General features: G+C 46.5%; 1 long non-coding RNA gene across 1 annotated transcript; it reads left to right on the top strand.

Annotated features, from left to right (window-relative positions):
* Positions 1-398: 398 nt before the first annotated feature.
* Positions 399-15,527, top strand: LOC122456002. Its single transcript, XR_006274592.1, has 2 exons — positions 399-460; positions 14,420-15,527. It is a non-coding gene; the product is annotated as an uncharacterized LOC122456002 (long non-coding RNA).
* Positions 15,528-15,816: the final 289 nt, after the last annotated feature.

The raw sequence follows: 15,816 nt of genomic DNA on the forward strand, positions 1-15,816 counted from the left end.
TCTCACTTCTTCTTCCTCCAGAGGGGTGGGGATTGGGGCACAGGCCGGCAAGGCCCCCCCTCCCCACAGCAGCAGCTCCCAATAGGAGTCCTAGCTAGCAGCAGCCCACCAGGGAGGGAGGCAGAGAGCTCCAGCCAGCAGCAGTAGCCCAGGGAGGGAGAGCGCTCCAGCCAGCAGGGTAGCTTAAGCACATTGATCTCTTCTTCCTGTAGCAGGGTGGTCACCCACTACTGCCTTAAAAGGCTTAAAACAGCACCGGGGAGAGGGCTGTGCCAGGGAAGGAAAAGCGGGGCTGATTGGGAGAAGCCTCAGCTGGGGGCCACGTCCCAACCAGGCCATAGCTTGGCTTAATCAGGGCCCAGCTGGCCCTTATAAGGGCAGTGGGCCAGGAGCATAGAGTCTCCTCTAGTTGTGGAGGGAGATGGGTCTGGCTACTGGGAAGTGTATCAGTGTCCATGAGGTGAAGTAGGTCTAGGGAAGGCCAGAGGAGCTGGGAGCTCCAGACTGGAAGAGCCCTAGATTGCAGGTCTGGCAGATAGGCTAAGACAGGGTACTGGGGTTGCAGCAGGGCAGCCCAAGGGTAGGTGAAGTCAGCAGCTCCAAACCCCCCTTGCCTATGATGAGTGGCTTATGCAGAATGCAGTTGGCCCCAGTGAAAGGGGGCTAGATGGTGACTGGCAGTAGCCCATAAGCTGAGGGAAGGTGGGGATATAGGGTGGGGGGGTTCCCTGGGGAGGGGAGACCCAGATCTGTGGGGTACTGCCTGGAGGGGCAGCACCCCAAGTAAAAGGGCACCAAGGTCTGGGAGGAACATGGGGGGGCCAGCGACCGCGAGACACCGGCAGAGGGTGCTCCAGAGCTGGCAAAAAGAGCTAATTCCCAGACAGCCAGCAGGAGGTGCCGCTGGGTGAGTCTGCACCCAATTACAGAGGGAGAAAAAGTCAAGTGAAAAACTAATTTTTTCATATTTCAATTAAAAAGAGGACCATTCTGAAACAAATTTTCTGCAAAAATTTTTATTTAATTGAAAGCCATACTTCAATGTTGCCATATTGAAAGCAACATTGTACCATTGTTGCCAAGAAGGCCAATGGCATTTGGGGCTGTATAAGTAGGGGCATTGCCAGCAGATCGAGGGATGTGATCGTTCCCCTCTATCTGACATTGGTGAGGCCTCATCTGGAGTACTGTGTCCAGTTTTGGGTACCACACTACAAGAAGGATGTGGAAAAATTGGAAAACGTCCAGGGGAGGGCAACAAAAATGACTAGAACTGGAACACATGACTTGTGAGGAGAGGCTGAGGGAACTGGGATTGTAAATTTAGTCTACGGAAGAGAAGAATGAGGGGGGACTTGATAGCTGCTTTCAACTACCTGAAAGGGGGTTCTAAAGAGGATGGATCTAGACTGTTCTCAGTGGTAGCAGATGATAGAATGAGTAGTAATCGTCTCAAATTGCAGTGGGGGAAGTTTAGGTTGGATATTAAGAAAAACTTTTTCACTAGGAGGGTGGTGAAACGCTGGAATGCATTACAAAGGGAGGTGGTGGAATCTGCTTCCTTTGACGTTTTTAAGCTCAGGCTTGACAAAGCCCTGACTGGGATAATTTAGTTGGAGATTAGTCCTGCTTTGAGCAGGGGGTTGGACTAGATGACCTCCTGAGGTCCCTTCCAACACTGATATTCTATGATTTCATCAAAAATATGTAGATGAAAATGTTTCTACCATCTCTATTCCACTTCTGCCTATTTAGTAAAGACAATATTCAGATATATACAACCATGGCTTGGGTTTGTGATCCCATCTGCTTTGGAAGGCAATGTGGCCTAGTGGATAGACCTTGAGAATTACAAGACCAGGTTCTATTCCCAGTTTTGCCATTGGTCTGCTTGGTGACCATCAGCAACACACTACACCATGCCTCAGTTTCCCCATCTGTAAAATGGGTATAATGATTCTGACCTCCTTTGTAAAGTGCTTTGTGAGCTAGATATTATCTACCAGAGAGTTCTGAGTGCTAGGTGACAAATCTACAGCTTGTACTGATAGTGGAGAGAAGGACTAAAATGCAGGGGCAGTCTAAGCATAGCGCTAGAAGGCATGCATCCAAAATTACCATCTGGCACCAAAACAAAAAAACGAGGGGTACTTGTAGCACCTTAGAGACTAACAAATTTATTTGGGCATAAGTTTTTGTGGGCTAAAACCCACTTCATCAGATGCATGCAGTGGAAAATACAGTAGAAAGATGTATATACACAGAGAACATGAAAAAATGGGTGTTGTTATAGCAACTGTAGTGAGACCAATTAATTAAGGTGGACTATTATCAGCAGGATGCGGGGGAAAACCTTTTGTAGTGATAATCAGGATGGTCCATTTCAAACAGTTGACAAGAAGGTGGGAATAACAGTAGGGGGAAAAATTAGCATGGGGAAATTAGTTTTTACTTTGTGTAATGACCCATCCTCTCCCAGTCTTTATTCAAGCCTAATTTAATGGTGTCCAGTTTGCAAATTAATTCCAATTCTGCAGACTGTCATTGGAGTCTGTTTTTGAAGATTTTTTTGTTGGAGAATTGCAACTTTTAGGTCTGAAGTTGAGTGACCAGGGAGGTTGAAGTGTTCTCCGACTGGTTTTTGAATGTTATAATTTTTGATGTCCGATTTGTGTCCATTTATTCTTTTGTGTAGAGATTATCTGGTTTGGCCAATGTACATGGCAGAAGAGCATTGTTGGCACATGATGGCATATATCACATTGGTAGATGTGCAGGTGAGCAAGCCTCTTATGGTGTGGCAGATGTGATTAGGTCCTATGATGGTGTCCCCTGGATAGATATGTGGACGGAGTTGGCAATGGGCTTTGTTGCAAGGATAGGTTCTTGGGTTAGTGTTCTGTTGTTTGGTTGCTGATGAGTATTTGCTTCAGGTTTGGGGACTGTAAGCAAGGACTGGCCTGTCTCCCAAGATCTGTGAGAGTCAGGGATCGTCCTTCAGGATAGGTTGTACGTCCTTGATGATGCGCTGGAGACGTTTAAGTTGGAGGCTGAAGGTGACCGCTAGTACGTTCTGTTACTTTCTTTGTTGGGCCTGTCCTGGAGTAGGTCACTTCTGGGCATTCTTCTGGCTCTGTCAATCTGTTTCTTCACTTCAGCAGGTGGGTATTGTAGTTTTAAGAACGGTTGATAGAGATCTTATAGGTGCCCTAACTGGCAGTCTCTGGACCGGGACCAAGTTTGCATGGGTGGTCCTGCTAGGTCAGAGATGGGAGAGCAGCATGGATGCTTGTATCAGGGCTGCCATGCTATATCCCTGCTGTGGAATCATAGAATATCAGGGTTGGAAGGGACCTCAGGAGGTCATCTAGTCCAATTCCCTGCTCAAAGCAGGACCAATCCCCAACTAAATCATCCCAGCCAGGCCTTTGTCAAGCCGGACTTTAAAAACTTCTAAGGAAGGAGATTCCACCACCTCCCTAGGTAAAGCATTCTAGTGTTGCACCACCCTTCTGGTAAAGTTTTTCCTAATATCCAACCTAAACCTCCCTCACTGCAACTTGAGACCATTACTCCTTGTTCTGTCATCTGCTACCACTGAGAACAGACTAGATCCATCCTCTTAGAAAAAAAAAATCTGTCTCTAGGGTTGTGACCAGCTCCAAATTCACTCTTCAAAAGGTAAGGATGTCTGTCAGCCTTGACTTCAGCAGTAAGCATTCTGCAGTAGGTCACAGCAAGATGACTCATGCCAGCTCAGCAAGTACACGTGGGCAGAGAAATTCAGGAATTGCATGAAAGAGAATTCACATCAACTTCCCGTAAAGAAGGGCAGCAGGAACAGCTTGCAAATCCTTCCATGTGGTGAGGGAGAGATCACTTGGCTGATATCCTACAGGCATGACATGCAGAAAGGCAGGGGAAGGGGAGGATTTACACAGAGCTGGTCCTGGCTAGCAGATTTGCAATGAAATTCCTAAAATGACAATGTTCTGTATATAGAAGAAACTGGGGACTCCAGCTATTGTATACCTGCTGGTGAGGTGAAGTTGTGAGCCATTCAAAAGTGCAGATGGAGAAGATGGTGTCTCTGGCAAGGCCCTCTGGCTCCTGCCTCTGCTCAGGTCCACAAACAGTTTAAAGACCTTGTTGGTAAAACACCTGGTGCAGTTTATTTACAATATTAGTTCCCACCAAACCTTGTGCTCTGTGTAGCCTCATCCCTCAGAGGAAGCCCTCTGCTCTGGGGGAGGAAGCAAATAGCTCCTGACACTCCTTTCCCCACGTCCTTCCTGTGCCTTTTGTAACATCTGCCTACTGGCCTAACTGGCCTCTCAGTTCTCCTCAGCCCATCAATTAGGCCAGGTCTACACTACGTTGCTCAGGGGGGTGAAAAACGACAAAGTTCTACCTACCTAAGCCCCTGTGTAGGCAGTGCTATGTTGACAGGAGAGCTTCTCCCATCCACATAGCTACCGGCTCTCAGGGAGATGGATTAACTACACCAACAGGAGAAGCTCCTATGTTGACATAGTAGCATCTTTACTAAAGTGCTACAGCAGTGGACCAACTCAGCTGTAGCACTGTATGTGAAGACAAGCACTCAGGTACAGCTCTTCTTAATGAGGTCTGCTTTGCAGTAATTGGAGCTGCAGTGACTAGAGTGCTGGCTCAGTAGCTATTGCCCTGCATGCTGTCAAAGTATCCTAGTGGTTACAGCAGTAGACCAGTTATCAGGACACCTAGTTTCTATTCTACTAACTTGCTCAAAAAGCAAATCACTTACCATTTCAGTTTTCCCATCCGTCAAATGGGGCTAATGATCATTGACATGCAGGACTGGAAGTGGTCTCAAGAGATCATCTAGTCTATCCCACCACAACAAGACAGGATCAAACATACCTAGACCATCCCTGGAAGAGGTTTGTTTAACCTGCTTGTCAAAGCCTCCAGTGATGAGGATTCCCCAACCTCCCTAGGTAGCATGTTCTGGTTCATCTCTGAAACCCTGAATGTGCTGTGTACATCTATGGTTCCCATTCCCATACCATCTGAGCACCTCACAGTCATTGACGTACTCATCTTCACAACAGCCCACAACAGGAGGGAAAGGCCACCATCTCCATTTCCCAGGGGACTCTGAAGCACAGAAGTAATAAAAGACTTATGCAATGCTGGAAGTCAGTGGAAGAGCAAAGTATGGACCCCAGCTCTGTTGAGACCTAGGCTTGGGGCCTAAACAGAAGACCAGCCTACCTCTTATACAACACAGTATTATTGGTCTTAATGGACAGAAGGGATGGCTGCTTTCCCTGGCAATTCTTGAAGTTGCATCTGTAACCTCCATTAAAATGCTCTTTGGTATTTGCAACTATTCTGCTCAGCAGTGAATTCTAACAAATGTCAATTGTGGTACTGTAGCCTGAGATTTCTCCAGTGACCCTCCAGTTCAATACAGCCAAGAGAGGGTTATAAATATCATAACATCTGACACCTCCTAACTGCTCAATACTGTCTGACCAACAAACTGCCATTGGGAGAGCCATCAGAACCCATGAGTGGTCACCCCAGCATGGAGCTGCCACAGCCCTTGGGATCACACTGAGGAGGGCTGGCCAGAAAATAAGGGTGTGAAAAATGTCAAGGTTTCAGAATGTGTTCATTTTAAAGCAGAATGAAAACTCAACCTTTCAAAACTTCTTGTGAAAAAGCACACAGAAAAGAGCCACCCCTGCACCCTGAATAGCTACTAGTGTGCTGGTTAAGGTGTACAGCTGGGGTATAGGAAAACCATGGTCAAATCACTGCTTGGTCTAATTCAGACCATGGACTTGAACCTGGATTGTTCCAAATCCCACAAGTGCCCTAACCACTGAGCTATTGGCTATGTAGGGGAGGGTGTGTCTGACCAGAAATTCCATCCTGGACCTGAGAAACAATCCTGCTGAAATTTGCTTCAAAACCAGTATGTTTCCATCAAAAGCTTTGGCTTTGACAAATTGTCATTTTCTGATTAAAATTGTTCAAACAAACAATTCCTTCCTAGTCCTGAGCTCAAAGGCAAACATAAAGACATGACTCCAGCCACTGTAGTGAGGTAAATCCAGATTGGCCATACTGCCTTCAGTTGGAACAAGAGACTGGGTCACATGGCATTCATGTGAAGCAATTTTAGTCTTTCTCTCACTAGGAAGAGTTCACCATGAGTTTCCATGGGACATTTAAAATCTTACTTCATATTTTGGGGATATTTTTTCATGTCCTTCCTCATTTTAACTGTCATGGCTCATGAGTTCTGCTTGCTGGCACCTTCTGAAAGCTAGAGACACTTCCTTATTTAAAAACGTAAGTTATAAAGTTTAGTCCCAAAGAAAAAATTAAGGGGAAAAAAATACCACTGATTTCCCCAACATCAAAGTCCTTTTGAAGATCAGTCAACAGAGAAATGATGGAATCACTGCCTCTTGAATCTTCTTTTCTTCATCATAAATGGTCAGTAAACTAGTACTGTTGGAGAAGCAGCAATTGAGAGATTTGATTTCTTAGATCAAATCAGAACCCTTCCTGGATGTCTCAATACAGGTGCAAAAATGGAATGGGCCATTGTACAGCTGATTTCCTTCTCAACACTGTGTAAGTGGCCCTACCAGATCAAGTTTGTGAGCTAAGGCTCAGTGAAAGCATTGGGGATTCATTTGCAAGTTTGTTTTGCCTCTTTTTACATGAACCCAAAATGTAGCTTTTTAGTGAAATTTTGCAATGGTAATTTGACAGCTAAAGCATGTGAAATCATCATGTATTTTCATGTTTCCAAAAACTGGGTCCATGTTGATGAGAAATTGGTTTCAACTGAGCTCACGTGCTGCCATAAACATACAGCTAAGGGTAGCATAAAATCCCGCCTTTACCTGTAAGGGGTTAAGAAGCTCAAATAACCTGGTTGGCACCTGACCAAAAGGACCAATAAGGGAATAAGATACTTTCAAATCTGTGGGGGAAGGTTTTGTTTGTGTTCTCAGGTAATCTAGCTCCTACTGAAATGATACATGTACAATTATAGAAATGTTAAGCAATAGCAAGGAAATGCATTAGATTATCTTTTGTTTTAGCTTGTGAATTTTCCCTATGCTAAGAGGGAGGTTTATTCCTGTTTTTTGTTACTTTTGAAGTTTTGCCTAGAGTGGAATCTTCTGTGTTTTAAATTTTATTACCCGGTAAAATTACCTTCTGTCCTGATTTTACAGAGGTGCTTCTTTTACTTTTTTATCTTTATAATAAAGTTCTGCTTTTAAGCACCTGATTAAGTTTTTAGCTTCCTAAAAACCCAAGGCTCTGCTCTGTGCTCACCTTGTTTACCTATTTGGTTGGTACACTATTCTCAAGCCTCCCCAGGAAAGGGGGTGAAGGGGTTTGGGGGGATATTTTGGGGGAAACAGGAACTCCAAGTGGTCCTTTTCCTGAGTCTTTGTCTAACTTACTTGGTGGTGGCAGCAATACCGTCCAAGGACAGGGAAGAATTTGTGCCTTGGGGAAGCTTTTAACCTAAGCTGCTAGAAATAAGCTTAGGAGGTCTTTCAGGCGGGTCCCTACATCTGTACTCCAGAGTTCAGAGTGGGGAGGGAAACCTGACACATGCAAAGCAAAGGTTGCAGAGTAGCAGCTGTGTTAGTCTGTATTCACAAAAAGAAAAGGAGTACTTGTGGCACCTTATAGACTAACAAATTTATATGAGCATAAGCTTTCGTGAGCTACAGCTCACTTCATCAGATGCATTCAGTGGAAGTCTCCCACAAAAGTCCATCAGCATGGAGTAGTCAACCAAATATGAAAACATTCCTATTTCCAGCATTTTGAATGCCATCACTAATAACTGGAACAACTACAGTTGTGGTACATTTGCAGTGGGGGGCAGTCTTGCACGGACATCTGTGCTCTATGTACCTGCTCTGGGGAGAGACAGAGGCCTTCAGTCTCCAGGGCTGTCTTTCTCCAGCACTAAATCCATTATAGAGAAAATTTTATAGATTGCTTTTACTTCTCATTCCTCATTGCAGCAAATACATTAACTTAGATGTGTTTCTATCACAAGGAAGAAAGAGCTGATTTCCCCCAGTTCTCTCTGCAGTGAGATGCTGGCTGGAGACCTGATAGTATCAGCACATTGGCCAACAACGAAGAAATGATTGGCCAAGCAATGCACACCCTGCTCCCAGCTCAATGGCATTTCTGTTTGCCTGTCTGTAACATGATAGCCTTTGAAAACCACCTCTGGAGCAATTTCAAAGAGTCAGGGAATGTTTTGGGCACCAGTGGGCAGAACCCTATTGACTGTGTGGGAAATTAGAAATGCCTGATTTGCACTAAAATCATCATTTGATATCTCAGGATGAAGGAGTGAGGTGTGACCTTCCGGAGGTCTACAGAATGGAGCCTGTCGCCCTAGATAGTGGGGTGAGACAGTGACTTTAGGATTAGGGGTCATGGTGAGGTTCAGGGCTAGTAGGCCCCTTGCCCCCCCAGTCCACCCCCCAAAATGAGCCTGTTGCCTCCACACTGGCTCCTCCTCCCCCAAAACCAACTACTCTGCTTTGAACCTAGTGATTGTGGTGAAAATTGGAAAAGTAGAAAAGCCTGTTTTTAGTGGCCATCAGACTGTTCCAGTTTTCTGATTCTCACCACGGTCAATAAGGTTCTGACCAGTGTGGGTGGACGAGGGGCCCAGCTGTGTGTTCACCTTCACCTACATAAGTAGCAAACTGCATGAGCCTCTAGTATCCCATCTTTATGGGAAATTATGATGAGCTCACCAATATGATGCACAGTGATGACTGCAGTAGAGGAAGCAAAATTATAAGATGAAATTCATTGAGTGGACTAGAGAGAGCAACAAATCTGATGAAAGGTTTGGAACACATGGGCCTCAGCTGCTTTGACTAGAATGTCAATGGCAGGTAATGGAGCTACTCTGGTTTATACCTGCAGGAATGTGGTGCAGGATCTCTGAAGGAGGATGAGGAGGGTCCTCGGAATGTGGTTAGTCCCGAAGAAGGAGGGGATGGAAATGGCTCTGCATTAGAAATTACTGACAATTTTTAAATCAAAATGCTTTTTCCATGAGAAGTGGCTCCTTCACCAAATGGAATTTTTGCATTGCTATTTTTGGGATTTTCTTCAACATTTTTTAGTGGCTGACCATTGCAAAGTTAGCAGGTTTTGCAAGTTTTGGATGAAAAGTTAGCAGGTTTTGGATGAAAAATTAAAACAAAAATGAAAAATTTCCATTTTGGGCAGAAAATAAAGTACAGCTGTAATCTACTGTTCTGGGCCACAGTGCTTGATGCACCACAGGTCTGGCAGGAGTACTCTGAGAAAAACGAGGCTTACACACAGCTATGAGTTATTGGCTTTACTGAAGGTTAGTGACCCACCTGCAATGGGGACTCCAAGCATTGCAGTCACAAAGGCAGGGAACCCAGCACACCGGAGCTCTGCCTGGGACAGAGTCCAATGGAGGGCCAGACAGGCAGCGTTAATAAGCACTACACAAAAGCAGCTCATGAATATAGAATTAGGTACTTCCCAAAGAGGGGGTCTTTCCGCTACCTGGTGAAGAGCCATGCAAAGCAGCTATGTCCTTCAATAACTATCTATATCCCACAATAACAAAGCAGCTGTGTCCTTCGGCAACTATATATGTCCTACAGTAACCTCTCAGCTCGAGAAAGTGGAAATTCCCTAGCTAGGCCGTAACAAAGTCTTCCGCAGTCCCTTACATCTACATAGGGGCAAAATGCTGTAATGAAAAAGGAGTGGGATCTGTTATTCCTCATCTTGCCGGCAACAAGATATTAGAGCATAGAAATGGAAGTCTGGCTCATCCACTGGTATAAATCAGTGTAGCTCTGTGGATTTCAATGGAGCTCGGTTGTTTTACACTATAGCTGAGGCTCTAGCCCTATGAGCCGAGTGGATCAGGCAGTCATGCCTTTCTTATTCATTACAGTGACTTTAACTTAGCAGTTCACAACCTGCAACCAATGGACTGCATGTGGCCCAATTACCATACAGCTGTGGCCAAGTTGTGTGCTAAAGGCCACCCAGGCCACCCAGCGAGATCACCATCCAGCCCCGTGTGGTGGGGTTCTGGGGCTGCTGCCTGGCCCTGCAGAGTCTGGGGTACGTGTCTGCCGCCCGATGCTGCAGGGTCCAGGATCTGGGGTTGCCACCTGGCCCCACACAGTGGGATCTGGGGTCACTGTCACACAGCCTCCCACCCAGGACTCCACTCCTGGCCCCATTCTGTGGATGGGTCTCTGGGCGGGAGGCACTGTGCATAGAGGTCTGTGGGGGGGGGGGGCACACTGTGGTTCTCAACCTGCGACCCAGGTAACACATTGTGGGCCGCATATGTCGCACACAATGATAAATAGGTTGAGAACCACTGCTTTAACTGGATCAGAATAACAAGAAAATAAAACGAGAACAAAAATGACTCAAGCTTACACAGTGAGGAGACCCATCCAATTGCACTTCATCAAGGGGTTCAGTCTCCAGCCAGCTGCAGCTGCAAAGCACACTCAAGCTGTGCTAGAGCATCAACAGGACAGAGCTAGATATCACCCCTGAGCAGTGGGTGCCAGTTTTTGACTGCTCCCAAAAGTCTGAAGACCCGCTGTGCTCTGCAGGGACAGACTAAGGTCAGGCCATGTAGGATTTGTTCTTAATGAGAACAGCTTCAAAACTGGGATACACTGGTCTTGTATAACAACACCCCCAGCTGGGTTCGGTGGAGGAAGTGAACCTGCTACCTGATCATAGGACAGCATTAACCCTATGGCATGAGCTAAATAACTGGCTCTGTCAGCCTGGAGACAGTAGTGCTCATAAACCTCAATGGCCACTAGCCAGCCACAGAAAACCACACTGTGTTGGAGTGGCTTACCCTTCACCCCCTCAGCTGCTAAAGTGAATAGATGAGGATTTGCCCACACAGTGGGGCAATGTGCTTTCTGTCTGTAAGATTTCAAAAGTGCACTAAGATGCTGCATGTGAATTGGTCTGTGTAGACTCTGCTGGTGTGCACTGAAAGATCCCTGGTGTGCTTTGACATAGGACTGTTTCCCTACTGCACTTCAGTGAAGTGCATTGAACTTGTAATGCACACCAGCAGGGTCTACACTCACCAATTAATAAGCAGCATGTTAGTGAGCTTTAGAACTCCCAACCCTGGAGAGCACATTGCCCCATCACTAGACAAGCCCTTAGTGTTCAGACTTACTCAGCTCCCCCATCCCCTATCATTCCCATTGTTCTCTGTCTAAAGGACTCTGGGGAACACACACAGCTCCTTCCCTGATCACCAATCTTCCGGTGACTGTAGCCGCAGCCCCTCACGTCAGCACCTGTAATCATTCTCTATTAATTGTAAAAGTACATTCATTAACGTCACGCCTTGGGTATTTTTCCTTTCACCTCCTCCTTTGCTTTGGCAGGTCATATAATTACTCCCAGATTTGCTAATGTGGAGCTGCAGATGATTTGTTAAGGGAAAGGTGACAGTTAATGACAAAATAAACTCTGCAGATATATTCTTTCTTCCCTTTGTTAGTGGGAAAGATGAAAAGGCAACAGAAGGGAAGAGCAATAAACAAAGCTGCAATTACATGGCCAAAACCAATTAATCATATTAGTGAGTTAATGTGATTGTTAAAATGTGGCTGAAGAGCTGAGAGTGATTTGGTGGAAGACCAGAGCAGCCTCGCTGTTTTGACCACCCGCTGCTAGCAGAGATGTTTTGCTCCTTGGTCCATACAGACCCAAGCTCCTGTGAACCATAGAGAGAACTGCAATCTTGGAAAATTGCCATGGCAAAAGCATTGCATGGCTGGTCGGTCTTGCTAACATGCTCTGGTGTTAGACCTGGGGTCAGGAAAATTTTTTCCCTAAGGAGAAAAGGAGACCTGAGGGTTTCCTGCTTCGAAGAACTGCCAGTCTACAGGGAGTCATGCAAAGAAAGACCACAGGACAACAGTTCCAGGGTCAGAGGTCATGGCACAGCCATCCAGTTATTGAGTCTGTGGAACACTAGTGGCTTTCTGTGGATTCAGCCCAAGCCTGATGAAACCAATGAAAAGACTATTGTTGGCTTCAGTGGACCATGGCTCGAGCCCTAATAGTACAGCATGGAAAGAGCAAGTTTGGGTTATGTAATTCTGTATTATTCAATGTATAAATTAACATCCTGAGTCAGCAAAGCACTTAAGAGAACTTGAGCACTTGCTCACAGTTAAATGAATGCCTAACGGGTCTGCCGAATAGGGATGGATTTAAAGAGGTGCTTAAAGTTAAGTCCCTATTTAGGTGCCATGTTGAACTGAGACACAACAGAGTTAGGGGGACTTCATATTTGTAGATTGAGCTGCTCTGGGGAATTGGAGTCTATCCCTGCCTCTTCCACAAACTTCCTGTGTGTTGCTGGGCATGTCACTTACTGTCATATTGTGGGGTGCAATCCAGACTGGTAAGGGGTTGTGCCACCATCTACCCTGTAACCCTGGGTGCCTTAAATGCCGCTTTGCTGCTGGGGCTCGCAGCTGGACACCAACAGCCAGCAGAAGCATGCAGTTCCCTGAGCCTCTGTGATGCTTTGCAGCTCTGGTTCTGTGCTGTTACCCCAGCATCCTGCCTACAGCACACCAGCCCCGCTCAAGCCTCTATCACTCAGTTACCAGATGCACGAGTGATGCCAACACACTCCCAGTCCCAAATTTCCCCAAATACACCTGTCCTGAAGTGTCCAGCCCTCTCCCGGGACACCTGGAGAAGTTATAAAATTGTGAAGAAACAGTATACTAGCAGCTAATCACCTTACTGGAGTTAACACACACTCTAGGGGATCAAAGCACTGGACTGGTTTATAGTAAAAAGCAAAACACTGTGATGGGGTGTTTTTCCCCCAGTTGCCCTGAAAGGGTTAATGACAACTAAGAAGGGGGCTAATTAATCCAATAGGTGACAGGTGAGAGGAATCTAGTAGCCAAGTAAGCCCCTGACGGAGTGAGAGAGACCATCTGAGAAGGAACAAACTGGGCTGAGATGATAAAAACAGGAAATTAGAAGCCAAAGGGGTAGCTGGGAAAGTCTGTGCAGTCACTCCCTGGGAGAAGGGAGGTGCATTTGGGTTGGCAAATCACGCAGGAGCCAGGAAGGTGGGAAAGGCAGTGAGGGCTGGAAGGGAACGGGCCTTGGCTGTTGGTTAGAGGGTCCCTGAGCTGTAACCCGGAGTAGAGGGTAGACTGAGTTCCCCTGCCAGCTGCTGCGGGGATGACACTATGTAGCAGTGACTGGGAAGACTGCCTAGGGCTGCTGGCAAGGAAAGACATTGATACCCTGGAAGGGGGAAACACAGACAGTGACCTGGCTAGAGGGCTGAGTCATGAAGAAGCAGCAGCAGCTTGTGGTGCAAGAGCAGGACAGATGGGCTGAGACAGCATGACAGCGTGCAACTGCAGGAAGGGGCATGGACTTGGAGAGCTAGTCCCCAGAGTGACCAGTAGGAGGCACCAGCCTAACAGAGAGTGGATCACCTTGTCACAAACACATTTACAAAACAAATGTCATTGGCTAAGTAACACCAAGTAGAGGGAATATAGGGTAGAAATGGTTACAAACAAACTAAATACGCTTCTAAGACTAACACTTAATTTCAGCCAGTTATAATCTTTGCCTAAGCATGTTTGTCACTTATAATCAATTTCCAGAGTCTTCAACCCTCTTGGCTGAATGCCCCATCATTCTGTGATCCCAGAAGCTCTGGCCTCTTTAGTCCCTCAATTGATGGATAACTTAGGGGTTCTCTGCCCCTCCCTTTACAGCCCAGTAACCCTTTGGAAAATGTCTCTCTCAAAGCTCAAGACCTACTTCAAGAGATAGGAACACTGATAACTAGGTTGGCCAGACACAGGCCTGTGTGATCTGGTCTTGCTGACTCCCAACCTAACTTGTGAGCTTTGCTGGCTCTGTTTTCCGCATAGGTAAATTGCAATCCCATTGTCACTGGTCAGTCCCGCTGCCTTTGTATTCAAGAGCTGAGCAGACCAGTTCTCTACTTCCTTCCAATACAGACTTTAAATCATAAGGTCAGAAAATATCCATGACTCCACCTGCAGTGTTAATGCATACATTTCACAAGCCTATGACTTTTGTTGTCATTTGTTTTCCAATGATATATGACATAGCACCATGCAGATACAGATCATGAGACCCATGTGTTGGGTGGGGTACACCGGTCAAAGCTGGCTGAAACTCACTGCTAAATGCCAGGGAGCCCCCTGCCCTCTGACCTTGGGATACTGTTAGCATTGTACTTATACCAAACTTTTCAAAGGTGGCCAATAATTGTGTGTTCCTCATTTTCTAGGTGCCTGACCTGGGGGGTCCCTGGGCCTGATTTGCAGATGTGCTGAGTGCTCCCAACTGCAGCCAAAGTCAATCGGAGCTGGGCATTGAACATATAACGTGCTATACAGTGCTGTGCCCTCTGAAAAATCAGGTCCTAGGTCTTTCAAATTGGGCACCCAGAATTAGCTGAGCATTTCCCATCGCATTTCTTCTTTCACAGCTGATTTTAAAGTGGGGACTAATTGATCGGCTTTGAGCCAATGGTTCTGATGGAGAATATTGATTGGCAACGCAAACCTGACCTCCCAAATTTGTCCACACACACTGCTACAGGAAAATCTGCTAACCTTCGTGGGCCAGGAGTCAGTGCAGGATTCTGAATCCTCTGTGCACCTTCTTGCCCCCCACTCACCCATAGACAGGTTCTGCCCCAGATGTCCCTTGCCCATTGCATGTTCACTGGCTGGCATAGACCTGTCATGAGGAATGGAGACAAGGTGAAGAGAGGGGACAGTTTCAACAGATGATCAAAAGGGGCAATTCTGGTGATTAAAGATGGTTGTGCTCCTCGTTTTCCACAATCACACATCCCCAGCACACACAAATACTGTATATTGCATCAGAGTAATACCTTCCTTTGTCCCTCTGTGGAAATCTTGGCTGCAAAATCTGCTTCAGACTACACGTGAAATGAGTTCTGTCAGCTCAGTTTAATCACTAATGACTACTTCTCCACATGGCTATGCCACAGCATAGCTACTACTCTTGGCATAAATGGCAGTCTGAGCAGAGGCCCAGGGGCTAGCATAACGGGGTGGGATGGGGCTGCGGATCAGGATGGGGGTGAACTGGTAGAACTGATGGATCCAGGACTAGAATAGCAGAGAGTGCCACTGTGGCTTAAGAGTGAGCTGCATTGGTGAAGCTGTGGGAAGCTGTAGGACTGGAAACACAGGGGGGATCTGCACATCTGGATTGTGGCAAAGTTGTGGAAAGACAGTGGAGTGAAGAGCAGGGCTGGAATAGCAGGGATCACTACAGGTCAGGGCTGAGGTGTGTCAGATAAGGACTGACGTGAATTGCTTAACCTTTCAGGGCAGGGCTGGAACAGCAAAGGGTTCTGTGGGTTAGGTCTCGGGTACATTGGCAGAGGTGCAAGTGGATGCAGGTTTGGACTAGGAGTAGGTGCAAAAGGATTGGAAAGGGTGTGTGTGGAGCTCAGGGCTGGAATAGCAGGGAAGGCCTGAAGAGCATGGGCAGAACTGGCTGATAGACAAACCTGCAGGCTTCTCCATTGTGCTAGCTCAGTCTAGTATATCCCTACAGACCAGGGACACATGAAGCCCACATTTTAGCAATGCATCATCCCTGCCAACTCTCTCGCCCAGCACCAATGCTGAGCCCGCGCCAGGGCCG

This window comes from Dermochelys coriacea, chromosome 10 (genome assembly GCF_009764565.3).
Source record: "Dermochelys coriacea isolate rDerCor1 chromosome 10, rDerCor1.pri.v4, whole genome shotgun sequence".
Lineage (NCBI taxonomy): Eukaryota > Metazoa > Chordata > Testudines > Dermochelyidae > Dermochelys > Dermochelys coriacea.